The following is a 16,375-nucleotide window of genomic DNA, read 5'->3' on the forward strand; positions in this document are numbered from 1 at the left end:
CTGCAAATCTTTGGACTGTGGGAGGAAACCGGAGCACCCAGAGGAAACCCACGCATCTTGTTCCACTTATCATTTCGAAAGTGTGCACATTATTCCTTTATCTTCTATTCAACTCTGCCATAATTTTGAAAAGCTCGAACAGGAATTTTCTGAACCTTTTGCATTCCAAGTGGAAAAACCCCAAATTGATCAATCCAACCTCATTCCTGACGATTTGTATATCCGGAAGCATTCTTGTAATCCACTTCTGCACTGTTTCCAATGTATTCAAATCCATCATAAAAAAAAATTTGCACTCACAACTGTATGCAATCGTAAAAAAAAGTTCACAATTGCCTGAATCAAGTTCAACATTATCTCTTTGCTATTTAACTTGGTGCAATTATTACCAAAGGAGAAAGTGAGGACTGCAGATGCTGGAGATCAGAGCTGAAAATGTGTTCCAGCAACACATATTTCAATAATTATTACCAAAGCCCATGTCATTGTTGACATTATTTATTGTACCTGATACTTGCCCTCCCATTTCCACATACACACTTACGTCCCTTCCGCTGTATCACAGTCTTGGAATTTGCGTCCCCTATCTTATGTGGTCTTCCACTTATCTTCTTAGCAAAATGTGTCAACACACAATTCATTTCATTGAAATATATCCACTGTGTATCAGCTAAATCCACGAATATATCTATGTTGTTCAAATGGTCTATACACTTCCTCTCACAGTTTGTATATTCTCCAAGTTTTGTGTCATTGAAAACATTTAAGAATTAGGCTCCTTGGCAAAACTTAGATACTTAAAAAGTGTTCAGAAAAAAAGACTCCTGATACTTAACTTCCACCTGACTGAAAACAGTCTTTTTTTTGTTTATGCTTTTCCATTATCAAATTCCTGTGGAATTTTGCGTCAAACGTGCTATGATGCTTCCAAATTGTGACTTATTACCGTGCTCACAATCCTTTTCCGTTCCACAAAATCGGATGTTTTCTGAATATCCATATTCACCATATCAGCTGTGTTTCTCTACTTGTTACCTCTCCAAATGAAAGAGTAGACATTTGGCTAAACGTAATTTTCTCCTTTGGAAATCCATGTTGAGTCTTCGTCATGAACCAGTCCATATCCATGTAACAATAACTCAACACCGGGTTTAGACAACTGCTAATTTGATCCGATGGCTTTAAGTGTATTCTTGTCAAATGTTCAAAAGCCTGAAGTGTAATTTTTGAGCTTAGTCTTGATCATTTCATTAAACAAGGCAGTAATGTTTGGAATCTTCTAATTTTTAGGCACTTCCATTGAATTTAGGGAAAGCTGGAAGATATAAGAATTGATTTTTTTTCTCACGTGAACCATGTGACATTATATTCCTGAGAGAATTTGTTGTCGGAGAAATATATTCAGTTTCTATGATGAGTTGTGGTGGGCAAATAATGGTTCACTTTCTTGATCATTGATTTTGATGTTTGTTACCCTTTTTTTGTAGCATCTTGGGTCTTTATACTCTTTATACGCTGAAGAGGGGAGGTGATAGCCTCTTAGGACTGCTTGCACAAAGACCCAGGTTCAAATCCCATCTTTGCAGGTGGTGGACTTTGAATTCAATAAATATCTGGAATTATAAGTTGATTGTTGGGGGAAATCCCCTCTGGTTCACTTTGGGAAAGAGAAATGCCGAGCTTACCAAGTCTTGCCAACGTACGACTCCAGTTCCACAGCAATGTGACAGACTCTTAACTGCCCTCTGGGGAATACATATTGTTTGGCCGAAGATGCCCCATTCCTGTGAATGAATAAAGGAGTAAGCCCCATTGATGAAAGTATTGTCTAGTCTGAACATAACAAAAAGTTATAAATCTGATCAATTATTTCATGTTCACTTGGTAGATCATAACATTTGGTGGCGCTTCTGCAATTTCAACAGATTAAACTTTGCTTTCTATTTCTACAAATATTCTGCCAGCTGCACGCGTCTTGGAAAAGTAGCTTCAGTGATTCATTTACATTCGGTTGGCATGGTAGTAGAACTAATGCCTTTTTCATGCCATTATAAAACTCTTACTGTTTGGAAACATGCCACAGCACCCACTGAAGACGATCCCAGCCAGACCCACCCACGGATCCTTTCCATGTATCCCTGTATTTTTCATGGGTTAATCATCCAAGCGAACACGTCGTTGGAAACGTTGGGAAACTTAGTAATCACAAGCCATCCAGCCTGCACATCCTCGATCCTGAGAAGAAACTGGATCACCCAGTAAAAACTCACACAAAAAAGGGAAGAATGCGCAAATTGCACTCAGGCATTCGTGAGACGTTGGAAAAGATCCCGTTCCCCTTGTGCTGTGTAGCAACACAGCAAGCTAATCGGCCAGCAATCATTCTTCTCTCTTAATTGTAGGTGTGAGTCAACTTTACTTCTTATTGTAATCCCTGTCTCATGTTGCAACTGCGACTTGAACTTCGAATCTACTCATAACAACAGTTATGAACAAGTCTGTCGCGGCAAGGAACATTATCAGAACTGCACTGCAGAGCATCTATCGATTTTTGGATTAAGGTTGAAATCCACAACACGAAATGCATGACATCTCATAGAACATGGATCAATAAAGATTGGTGAAATCCACGAACTGTTTCCTGAACATTTTAGCACATGAATAGATTTTTTGCCATCACTGGGTTCATATATTTTATATCACACTTCTATTTTCTCGGGACGTCTTCTAAATTCATGTTCAGATCCAGATTGCCCATCTGCAACTCCGATAATAAGCCCTTAAAAACCAAGATCAGTTTTCAAACTTAATTTGATCGTCTCCCTTTCCAGAGCATTCTTGCTGGACCTGACACTGTTCATAATATTCCAAATGTCGGCTGACCAGAATCTGATATAGCCTGACAACGCATGTCGGCTCTTGATGTCCAGCTGTCTTTAAATGACTGCTGAGTTGTAGTTGCCTTCATGACTGTCAGTTGAAGCTGCATTTTAATATTTTGGGTACTGTGATTGAGGATGACAAAGTGACTTTTTTTGGTCAGGTTTCTGAAACCTTTTCACGGTTGGAAATAAAGTCTATGCCTCTGTCGTTCCAACCAAACTTCACACTTCTCCACATCGTAATCCATCTGTAACATCTTTGCACGATTCGAGAATGTTCAAAGCGTTGTGCAGCTCCCCCCCGCCCCCTTCTCCTTCTCCCTATCTGTGTTTCATCTGGAAAATTAGTAACAATGCAGACATTTCATTCGTCCTGAACATGAATTTAAAACGAGAATATCTTTGGCCTCAACACTGACGCGTGCATAACTCAAAAAGACTCCAGTTGCCACCCTGTAAAAGATCTGAAGCCCATCAAATCTTCACTATTCCATTATCATACATACATATATCCAATTACCGTTTAAATTCCATTAAATTTGGCGGGTCTACTATTGTCACAGGCAGGTCATTCCACGCCAAGACTGGTCTTTGAGGAAAGAACCTATGTCTGAGATCTGTCCTATATCAATCACCCCTCAGCTGAAAGCTCTGTCCCCATATTCTAGCCATCAACTTCTGAGGAAAATGTCTTTCACTGTCCGCAGTAATTAATCCTCTAATCACCTTGTATGTCTCTATTATGTGAGCTCTGAACCTCTTTTCCCTGAGGAGCGCAGCCTCAAGTTCGTCAGCCTTCCCTCTATACCAGGAAGCATCCTGCTTACACTCCTCTGCACCCTTTCTATTGCTTCTACGTCCTACCTATAATGCAGTGACCAGAACTGTGCACAATAATCCAAGAGCAGCCACACCAGAGTTTTTTTTTTAACAGCTGCAACATGACGTCATGGCTCGAAACTCAATCCCTCTCCAAATAATATCTAACACCTCTTAAGACCTCTTAACTGCCCTATCAACCTGTGCGGCAACTTCGAGGGATCTATGCACATGGACACCGAGATCTCTCTGCTCATCCACACTTCCAAAAAACTTACCATTACCCCAGTTCTCTGTACCCTGTTACTTCTTCCAATGTGAATTACATCACACGTTTCCGCATTCGACTCCATTTGCCACCGCTCAGGCTCAGCTCTCCAGCTTCTCTATGTCCCTCTGTAGCCTGCAACATGCTACCACACTATCCACAACCCCACCGACTTTAGTGTCATTAGCAAATATACTTACTTATTCTTCTACATCCTCATCCAGAACATTTATAAAAATGACAAACAGTAATGGCCTCAAAGCAGATCCTTGTGGTGCACCACTAGTAACTCAGTTCCAGAATAAACATTTCCCATGAACCACCACCCTCTTTTTACTTTAAGCTAGCCAATTTCTTATCCAAATTGTTAAATCACCCTCAATCACATGCCTCCAATTTTTACACAATAGCGTACCATGGGGAACATTATCAAATGCTGTATTGAAATCCCTATCCATCTCATCAGTCACTCTCCCTTCACCCAGCTGTTTGGTCACCTTCTCAAAGAAATCAACAATGTTTGTGAGGAACAAACTATCGTTCATAAAACCATGTTGACTGTCCCGAATTTAATTATTTCTTTCTACATGCATATTAGTCATTTCTCTTATAATCCTTGAAATAGTTTACCTCCAATTATAACTGAACAAGGGGACAGCATTTGCTATCCTCCAGTCTTCTGACACCATTCCTATCAACAATAATGACATAAACATCAAAGCCAAAGGCGATGCATCCTCCTCCCTAGCTTTCCAGAGAATCCTAGGATGAATCCCACAGCGGTACTCAGAACCTATCAATATTCAGCCTGTTACCTATTTACTCATAAGCTTTGTTTACGAGTGGTAATGACAGATCATAGTAAGTAAGCACAAATCATAAGGTGAAAAACACCTGGACAGCGTAAGGCATACAGGTTACACTGCTTGGCACGAACAATCTTAACAAGATCAGCATTATTTGAAGCATTATCCTACGCAGCAACTTGTCAAATATGTTCTGGAGAACGAATCAGTCACCTCCATTGTCTCTCCTTTCTGTTACTTTTCCCTTACAGACAAAACCCGCCAAGATAGCCGAGCTACTTTACATTGCATTGAAGACATCTGTGAAATAACTGCCAGACTACTCAGATGCGGCACGGTGGCACAGTGGTTAGCACTACTGCCTCACAGCGCCAGAGACCCGGGTTCAATTCCCACCTCAGGCTGTGTGGAGTTTGCACGTTCTCCCCGTGTCTGCGTGGGTTTCCTCCGGGTGCTCCGGATTCCTCCCACAGTCCAAAGATGTGCAGGTCAGGTGAATTTGCCATGCTAAATTGTCCGTAGTGTTAGGTTAGGGGTATGGGTGGGTTGCGCTTCGGCGGGGCGGTGTGGACTTGTTGGGCCGAAGGGCCTGTTTGCACACTGTAAGTAATCTAATCTAAAAAATGCCTTGGCTCATGGTAGCCGATAAACCAACCAACACACTTAAGCAGCAACTAATGTACGCAAAAAGAACGTCATTAACAAAATGTCTTGCAAGTACTTTTTAAAAAAAACGACTTTGGACAAACAGGCAGAACATGAGCCTCCAGCCACATAAACATCAAATAGCCACAAAAAGTCATGAACCACTGTTATTCTTATATATAGACGAGGAAGGAGACCACTTTGACTGATATAACACGTCCATCCTAAGACGAGCCAAACAGAGACACGCACGAGAATTCCTAGGAGCATTGAATTCCAACCGGAAATCTATCAACAAACACACCGATTTCGACCCCATCCACCAAACTCTTACAAAAATAGCCGGAAATGAAATCAGCAACCCAAAGCAACCTAAGCACACAAATAGGAAGTGGGAAAAACACTAGCACTTCACTGGAGGCTCACTGATGATGTTTTCACGTACGGTGATGAAACGTTTGAAACCGTACCTTGCAGCTCAGCGAGCAAACTCACATCCAGAATGTTCCTCCTGCAGAATGTAAGAGGTAAGGGTCACCAGTAGTGCCCCTGCTGACTTCATCTGCTGGAAACGCATCCAACTCCAGCTCTTGGAAAACCCCATTCGGGAAGTGGAGCTGGAGCTGGATGAACTTCGGATGTTTTGGGACACGGAGGGAGTGATTGAGAGTAGTTAAAGGGAGGTCGTCACACCTCAGGTGCAAGCAAGAGGCAAGTGGGTTGCTGTCAGGGGATGGGAAGAGAACCAGCAGACAATGCAGGCAACCTCTATGTAGTTCGCCTCAATGCAAAGTATACTGTATTGTGTAGTGTTAGAGAGGACGACTTGCCAGCGGTGAGCCATGGAGTACAGCTCTCTGGCACAAAGTCTGTCCCTATTGCTCAGATGGGAAGGGGGAGATGAGCAGAGCATTCGTCATTGGGGACTCTATACTTAGGGGGACAGATAGGTGTTTCCATGGGAACTAGAGAGACTCACGATTGGTGTGTTGCCTTCAAGTTTCCGATCATGTTTTCGGGATTCTTGACGGGAAGGTGGAGTAGCACCAAGTCGTGATCCACATAGGGACTAATGAAAAAGGAGTGGGGATTCAAGGCAGAAATTCAGGGAACTGGGGGGATCTTATTTCCAGAACAAAAAGAATTGTTGTCCCTGTTTCTTTTTCCCCGTGCCATGTGCTACAGAGGCGAGGAATAGGGAGAGAGACAAGTTGAACAAGTGCCGACATGGATGGTGCAGGAGAGAAGATTTTGGAGGCTCAGGCTGAGGTCGGTGGATTCTCTTCAAACAGGATGGTCTACACCTGAACCATAGGGGTACAAACTTTTGTTTTGGGGGGGTGGATGCGGTGTAGGAATTTACCAAAGCTCCTCAGGATAGTTTAAACTAATTCAACAGATGTCTGGGAATCTAAATTATAGTTACAGTACCCAGAGTAGTGAGGTCAAAAATTACATTTGAAGTTCGCAAGAGTTCAGCAGCTAGCAGGAAGGTGGTTTGAACAGTGTCAACATCAATGGTAGGAGCATCCAGAATAAGATGGCGTCTGGGACTTCGATGCTGTCGTCACTTGGGAGAAACTGATACAGCAGGGACAGGAATAGTTGTCACAGGTTCCAGGTTTTAGATGTTTCAGTTAGGACAGAGCAGATGGTAAAAGAGGAGGAATTGTGGCATTGTTCGTCACGGACAGTATTATGATGGCAGAAAGGACGTTTGAGAACTCGTCTACTGAGGTAGTGTGGGCTGAGGTTAGAAACAGGAAAGGAAGGGTCACCCGTTTGGGCGTTGTCTATAGGTCTCCAAATAGTACCAGAAATGTAAAGGAACCGATAGTAATGATAATTCTGGACAGAACCGTGACTAACAAGGTAATTGTTTTGGGGTACCATATCTTTACAATTATTGACTGGAAATGCAAGCTAGAGTGCTTTAAATTGGTCAATTCATTTTAACAACGTGTGTGGGATGGTCTTCTGACACATTGTGGAGACAAACCAACAAGGGGCGAGGTGAAATTGGATTTGGTATTGGGTAATGAAACTGGCCACGTGTTAGATCTGGAACTAGGTGAGCACTCTGGCAATAGTGATCACAATTCGGATGTGTTTAGTAAAGGAAACGCACAGTAATATAACGCAGGAGGGAAGGCAATATGATGCTATTAGGCAAAGTTTACAACAAAAATGACGGGGAAAGAAACTGCAGGGGATGGACACAATTAACATATCGAGCTTATCAAAGGAATAGCAACTGCGCATCCTTGATAATTCTGTACCTGTCAGGCAGGGAGGATGTGTTCGAGCACAGGAGCCGTGGTATAATAAAGAAGTTGAATGCCTTGTCAAGAGAAAACGAAATCTTAAGTTAGCATGAGACGTGAAGGCTCAGTTGGGGCACTTGAGTCTTACAAGTTAGCGAAGAAAGATTGGAAGAGAGAGCAAATAGACAGGAGGGGACATGTGCAGTCGTTGGTAGATAGACGTAAAGATAACTGAATTTTTTGGGGGGTATAACAGGCAGAAAAGAATGACGAGAGAATGACTGGGGCCAATCCAGGATAGTAGTGCGAAATTGTGTGTGAAATCCCAGGATTTAGGGGAAGCCCTAAATGAGTATCTTTCGTCAGTGTTCACACTCAAAAAAGACTCCGTTGTTGAGGAGAATTCTGAGATATAGGCTACCAAACTGGACGGGATTAAGCTTCACGAGAATGCGATATCAGCAATTCTTGAGACTGTGAAAATAAATAAATCCCCTCAACCGGATGGGAGTTATTCTCGGATTCTCCAGGATGGTGGGGAAGATTGCAGGGCCTTTGTTTTTTATCTTTATGTCGTCAATGTCTAAAAGAATACTGCCAGAAGACTGGAGGATAGCAATTGTCATCTTGAACAATAAGAGGAGTAGAGACAAACCTCGTAATTATTGAGCAGTGAGCCTTAATTCAGTAATGCGTAAACGCTATAAGAGGTAGGATTTATCATCATCTAATGCAGAATAAGGTGATTAGGGATCGTCAACACAGTTTTGTGAAGGGTAGGTTGTACCTCACAAACGTTATTGAGTACATTGAGGTGGTGGATGAGAGTAAACCGGTTGATGAGGTGTATATGAATTTCAATAAAGCGTTTGCTAAGTTTACCCACGGTAGGCAATTGCACAAAATACGGAGGATTGTGATTGAGGGTGATTTTGCGGTTTGGATCAGAAATTGGCCAGCTGACAGAAGACAGAGTGTGGTGGTTGATGGGAAATGTTCATTCTGGAGTTCAGTTAGAGTGGTGTACTGCAAGGATCTGTTTTGGGGCCATTGCTGTTTGTCATGTTCGTAAATGACCAAGATGATGGCATAGAAAGAAGTGCTAGTAATTTTGCGAACGTTGGTGGAGTTGGTGGACAGAGCCAAAGGATGTTGCAGGTTGCAGAGGGCGATAGATAAGCTGCAGAGCTGGGCTGAGAGGTGGAAATGGAATATAATGTGGAAAAGTGTGAGGTGATTCACATTGGCAGGAGAAACAGGAATAAAGTAAAGTGGGTTCATGTTAATTTTCTTGGCAGATGGGCAGAGAAATTTCTGTTTCCATATGCATAGATCCCTGAAAGTTGTCATCCAGATTGATAGCATTGTTAAGAAGGCATACGTTGTGTTAGCTATTACTGGTGGAGGGATTAGGTTTTGGAACCAACGAGGTCATGCTGCAGCTGTACAAATCTCCGGTGCAGCCAAACTTGGAGTATTGCGGGCAGTTATGGTCACTGCATTATAGGAACGACGTGGAAGCTTTGGAAAGTATTCAGAGGAGATTTACTAGGATGTTGCCAGGTATGGAGGGAAGGTCTTATGAGGAAAGACTGAGGGATTTGAGGCTGTTTTCATTCGAGTGAAAAATATTGAGTGTTGACTAAATTGAGACAGAGAAGATAATCAGAGGGTTAGATAAGGTGGACGGTGAGAGCCTTTTTTGTCGGGTGGAGATGGCTAGCAAGAAGGGATGGCTTTTAATTGAGGGGTAATCGATATAGGACACGTACCAGAGGTTTTTGTTTTTACTCAAAGAGAGTAGGGGATTGGAACACACTGCAACAATAGTAGATTTACCAACGTTAAGGGCATTTAAATGGTCAGTGGACAAACATTTGGATGAAAATGGAATAATGGAGGATAATTTGGCTTCATATTGGTTTCACAAGTCGGTCCAACCTCGAAGATCGAAGGGCCTTTTCTCGCTGTAATGTTCTATGTTATTCTTGGTCTTCATTATAATAATGTGATTGTTGTGGATGAAGAAGTAATATCACACGTGACAGTCAAGCACGTGATTTCAAATCTTCCATGATGGCTATTTTCTATCTCTTACCACCGATGATATTATTGATGGAATTTTTTACCTGTCGTCAAGTTAGAACGACAGACTTTTCAATTTCTGCCCTGAAATGGTTATCCTAATGCAGCAAGATATAAAACACAAAATAGGAATTCTTTGTTTTCCTTTTCTGTGTGAGATGTTGGTCTTTCTCTCGACGGTTTGTTTTTTTTGGTTTTTAGTAGGTTTTTCCTTTTACCCGAACATAAGGAGAATTACACTATATGAAGACTAACTTCCAAAGTCATAGGGAAACTTTCACCACACCCAACTTTGCAGTTTAATGTAAATGAACTGCTGCAGTGTATCTATGCCATAGGGAATATCAGCGTGATTCACCGTGATAAAGCTATCCACTAAATAATGGATTGCATTTTTTGCTGGGTCAGCAATTGTTTTACATTTAATTTATAAAAAGGAACAAAACAAACTGTGACTGTTGGTGAAAGTCAATGCATATGGCCAAGAATTTCTACTTGCACTGATTATGACGAATATAAAAATTGCAAAACTCAAAGGAGTACGAAAATTAATCATCCATGAGAAGCACCTGATGAATATGTATCGAATTTTGAGTGATGATCAACTTGAGCACAAGTTTGACATATGTGAATTCCTGATTAAGGACTGATGCCGAAATGCCGATGGTCCGCCTCCTCGGATTCTGCCTGACCTCCTGTGCTTTTCCAGCCCCACGCTCTAGACTTATGCGTCAAATATCAACATGTTATGTGCAGGTGTGAAACATTACATTCCTAGGCAGCGGTGACACATAGATGGTGCTCTCCTTAAAGTCTTGCTTTCTTTTATTAATGCATATGATTTAGGTGTCCCTAGCACAGCAAGCATTTCTGTCGACTATTACTGGTCTGAACGCAGTTAAGAGTAAACTGCAGCCGTGTTATTGTACATTTCGTTCTGTTCTATTAGCCTGTGCACGTTGTATCATATGATACCTGCATACTGCACGAAAACAGAGGTACATGCGACATTAAGAAAACAAACCAAAATATTACTGTATTTCGATATTTGCTGAGAATTATGGGATTTTAAAGATTTATTTGTTGCAGTCAACGAGTATGCTGACAGTGATATGTATTCCAGGCCACATAATTTCGTCCTGAAGAAAATTAGTTTTAAATTCAATTAAAATAACTCATGGGAGGACTGCAACTCAGATAATTTGTGGATCTATGGTTTCTCTTGTGTAACTATAAAATATCGAGCCCATTGTCACAGCGATTGGTCGTTGAATAAAATGCGTTTAAATGTCCAGAGATCCCAACAATTTAGGTGCCATATATGTGGTGAGAATAAGAGTGAAAATTTCAACTTAAAGAACTTTCTCAGTAAGCAGTATCAGTGTCAGTGTGGTTGACAAGCTCATAAAATGGCTCTGCATTTTCTTGTTAAGAAATAGATCTCCAAATGTCCATAATCCTCAGCAAATATCGAATTATAAGATTGATTTTATTTGATTCATTATTGTCACATGAATCCAGATGCATTGAAAGCATTTGTTTTCGTGCTGTATGTGTGTACCATATGATACAACATGCATAAGCTAGTAGAATACAGCGAGAAATACCACAGCACGGCTGCAGAGAACATGCACAGAGAGCGACATGAACTTTGAATTTAGAATTTGGAGATCCATTCAGAAGTCTAACAATCGGGGCAAAAGCTGCCCTCAATCTATTCATATGCAGATACGAACTTCTCTATTCGGTGCTTGACAGGAGAGTGTGGACAAGAGTTTAACCAGAGTGGAAGGGGTGGTTGATTATGTCGGTCGCTGTCCCGAATTAGGAACAGATTAGATTCAATCAATGGATAGAGTTCTGCTCTGCATTACGGACTGGTTTGAGTTGGCAGCTCTCTTTCGTTTCTTGGTGTCTTTGTAAGAGCAGTTGCCGAACGACATTATGAAGCATCCACATAGAAGGTTTTCAATCGTGCATCTATAAAATCTTGGAAGAGTCATTGTGGAAATGTCAAAATTGTTTAGCCTCCAGTAGGGATATTTTCCTCTCTTGACCATGGCGTCTACATAGGACGAATTGTTGGTGCACATCACTCACAGGAACTGCCAGAGCACTTGAACGTCTCCAACTCAGCACTACATATGTCGACAGGGGTGCGTCCTCCACGTCGCTTCCTGAAGTCAATGACTCGCATTTTCATCTTGCTGATGTTGATGGAGAGATTGTTGTCTTTGCACCATGCTGCAAATCACTCTATTTCTTTCTTGTGTTGTATCGCATCATTACTTGATATCCGCCTTATAAGAGTGATGGCGTCACCAGATTTTAAAATTGTGTTGGGGCAGAATTTTGCCATGAAGTCGCGAGTGCGTTAGGTGCAGAGCAGGGGCTGAATAAGCAGGCCTGCGGGACCATGGTGTTTCAGACAATAATGAACGAGGTTTTAACTCCGATTCTTAATGATTGTTGTCTGTGGGTCAGAAAGTCTTGATCCAGTTCCAGAGCAGGAACCAGGGCCTAAATCTCGGAGTTTCGAGACAAGTTTCGTGGGATGTTGAAGGTGGAACTGTAGTCAATAAGCAGGAGCCTGATGTATGTGTCCTTGTTATCCAGATAGTCGAAGGGTGAATGTCGGGCCATTGAGATGGTGTCTACTTTGGGTCCATTGCACGAGTAGACAAAAGTGCGATGAATAAATGAAATTTTGTAGGCTGGCGTTGATGTGAGCTATGACTAACATCTCAAAACACCTCATAATTATGGAGTTCAGAGCCACCTGGTAGTGGCCATTGAGGCATGCTGTATGATTTTCACTGGAGTGCCAAAAATCCTGTGAATACTCCCGGCATCTTGCTGCACAGGACGTGACGCCACTGGTGGGGACACCATCTAGGACGATTGTGTTCCATGATGACCGATCTAACGTTTGCAGTGGTGATTTTGGATGAAAGTCCATCCGACGCTGTTACATTGACCTCCTGCTCAATGCGAGTGGAGAGTGCACTGGACACATCGGGTTGGGATGTACTTTTGCCAAGATGCTGTTCGAATTCATTTTGTGCCTTCAATGTCATGTAATCTTTGCCAAACAACGGGTTACATGTAGTTCGCCTGGATCTCAAGCTTAATTTAGTATTGACTCGTGGCATCTCTGATGGTGTTTCAAAGTATTTACCTGAACCCTTCTGCATAGGTCAGGGTTGCCTGACATCCGCCACAGACCTGAAGTTCAGTAGGCATTGGATCTGCTGATTCATGCATGGTTTCCATTTGGGCAACATTTGAGCTATCTTCTTCAGCAGATGATCTCCCACACACTTACAAATTTAAATTCAACGATCATGTTAAAAAGCACACAACACCAGGTGAGAGTCTCTCCGATTTATTTTGAAACACTAGCTTTCGAAGCGCTGCTTCTTCATTGGGCAGCTGTGGAGCAGAATCAGAAGACATAGAATTTATAGCAACAGGATTACATTGTTAATGTAACAGAAATGTAACATTAAACAAATTTAGCTTTCGTCTTTCATCTTTTAGAATGGCCATGTTAATTTCGGATCCTTCATATGCAAATCTCAGCATTTTTTAAAAATTGTATTCTCAAAATTGCATTGTGGGTGGCACGGTGGTGCAGTGGTTAGCACTGCTGCCTCACAGCGCCAGAGACCCGGGTTCAATTCCCGCCTCAGGCGACTCTCTGTGTGGAGTTTGCACATTCTCCTCGTGTCTGCGTGGGTTTCCTCCGGGTGCTCCGGTTGCCTCCCACAATCCAAAAATGTGCAGGTTCGGTGAATTGACCATGCTAAATTGTCCATGGTGTTAGTTGAAGGGGTAAATGTAGGGGAATGAGTCTGGGTGGTATATGCTTTGGCGGGTCGGTGTGGACTTGTTGGGCCAAAGGGCCTGTTTCCACACTATAAATAATCTATTCTAATCTAAAAAAAGATAGCTTCTAACAATAGGTGGCATTTCAGTAAGGTGGCATTGAAGGTGTGAAGTTAAAGTCTGTGTCCCTATGAGAGGCAGAGAGAGAAGAGGGTATAGTGCATTGGGGTCACCTGTGGTGTTGCATGAACCTAAGGTCCCGGTTGAGGCCAACCCCATGGGAACTGAACATGCCTATTAGCATCTGCACTGCCACTTTGCGTTGTTGCCTGTCCCGAATTCCACCTTGGAGGATGGCCAACCGAAGGTCCGAGGCTGAACGTCCCAGACCACTGGGAGGGAACACTCCTGACTGGTGAGGTTGTGTGGTGTCCATTCTTCCATTGCTGCTGCCTCTGCTCGGTCTCGCCAATGCACCATGCCTCAGGGCAGCATTGCCTAACACATATGAGATAGACAAGCTTAGCCACGTCACATGAGTATCTGTGGGATACGTAGTGGGTGGTGCCCCCACGTGTAATAGTGGTATAGTGTATACCACCATTGCACGACCGTATGCATGCACCATGTACGTCGCAGCTACTCATGTGACCTCTCCAATGTTGTCGATCTCATACGCTTCAGGTAAGGATGCCCTGAGGTGTGGTATATTGGTGACACTGTGCAGAGGCTACGGCAATTGAAGAATGGACCCCGCACAACAATCACCAACCAGGCGTGTTTCCTCCCTTTCGGGGAACATGTCAGCATCCCGGGGCATTCAGCCTCGGACCTTCGGGTGACCATCCTCCAAGGCGGACTTTGGAACAGACAGCAATGCAAAGTGGCTGAGCAGATGCTGATAGCCAGGTTCGGTACACGTGGGAACGGTCTCAACCAGAACCGTGGGTTCCTGCCGCTCTATAAGTAACCCCACTACATTATACACTCTCTCACACACACACATGCACACCAGCACACACACACCAGACGCACACACTCATGTAGACCCTCTCTCGTACACAAGCTCTCTCTCAAAAGCTCTCACACACACAATCCACATTCACACCTACACACGCACCCTCTCACAGAAATATACCGCATGACACTCACAGACTCTCTCACAGATACTCACACCCCCACATGCACCCAAGTGCATACACTCAGTCGGTCGCCCCCGCAAACACACACACATATGTAAAACTTTTTGGAGTGAATTTGTACTTGCAGAATCGCATTTTCCTTTGTACGAAAACAGCATAAATCCATATAAGATTTTGTAAATCTCACTTTCGAAATAGAATCAGTCTGATCTAAGATTGGGACACAAACAGACTTTAACTTCACACCTTCAGTGCATTACCTTAGCTGAGATGACACCTATTGTTAAAAATATCTTATGAATATAACTTCTAAAATGTTCTGAGATTTACATGTGAAGGAACCAAATGAACTTGTTCATTCTTAAAGATGAAAGACATAAGCTAAATGCTTTGCAATATTACGTTCTATGACATTGCAATCCTATTGTTACAAAGTCTTTGTCTTATGATTCTGCTCCACAACCACCTGATGGAGAAGCAGCGTCTCGGAAGCTCATGATTCCAAATAAACTTTTTGGAATTTAACCTGATGTTGTGTGTGTGTGTTTTTTTCTAACTTTTTACAGCCCAATCCAATACCAGCTTCTCCAAATCTAAACGGTAGTGTCAAGTTTCTTTTAAGTGGAGCGCAGAGGTCTTGAATGTGGCCAAACCCACTGTCTCTCAGCAGTCAGGTAGACGCCGTTCTGTTGCCTCAAACGAAAACTGCACGACTCCCTCAACTGGGTTCTCACTCTTCGGTGCCTGAGTGTATGCCTGCGAAGAGGAACACCGCGTTGTGATCTGATTTTCCAAAGTGGGGAGAGGGTATGGAATGGTGGACATCTTTGATCGTTGTGTAGCAATGGTCAATATATTTGGATCTTTAGGCGGATGGGAGACTTGTTGATGGTACTTTGGAAGGATCCTTTTGTGGCTGGGCTGGTTGCACTAACCAGATGTAATGAACAAGACCTCGGGGTATTCTGCCTTAAACCCTGTTCGCAGTGTTATCAACATTGGCAAGTGCAATTTTCACTTCAAGATAGGGTAGGATGTAAACTCCTGCCAGGCTAGCAGAGGTGAAGCCGTGCAGTAAGTAGGAGAGATGATATTTTACTGTAAGATATTCTACGTCGGGGGAGCAGTCACTCCGCCGGGTCATCACAGCTGAGCCCAAGGAGGTATTGATTGGAAGCAAAATCCACCGGACCTTCCATCGCCCAAGGAAGGTAATCCATTCATTTCGTGAACTGAGAAACCCTCAGTTTGTGAAGCATTGCTGGGCTGCACGATGGCTCAGTGGTTAGCACTGCTGCCTCCTAACGTCAGACACCCAGGTTTGATTCCATCTGTGGGTGGCTGTCTATTGCTGTTTACACATTCACCTCCATCTGCATGGTTTTCCTTCGGGTGCTCCAGTTTCCTCCCACAGTTCAAAAATGCTCGGTGAATTGGCCTTGCTAAATTTCCCATAGTCTTCCGGGATGTGTAAAGTGGGGGCATTAGTTGGGAGAAATGTAAGGGAATGTGTCTGGGTGGGGTACACTTTAAATGGTTGGTGTGGACTTGTTGGGCTTAATGTCTTATTTCCACGCTGAGCAGTTTCTATGATTCTGTGCGGACTCTATGATTGACTGTCAGATGTAGTAGGTAT

This window comes from Chiloscyllium punctatum, chromosome 52, assembly GCF_047496795.1.
Source record: "Chiloscyllium punctatum isolate Juve2018m chromosome 52, sChiPun1.3, whole genome shotgun sequence".
NCBI lineage: Eukaryota > Metazoa > Chordata > Chondrichthyes > Orectolobiformes > Hemiscylliidae > Chiloscyllium > Chiloscyllium punctatum.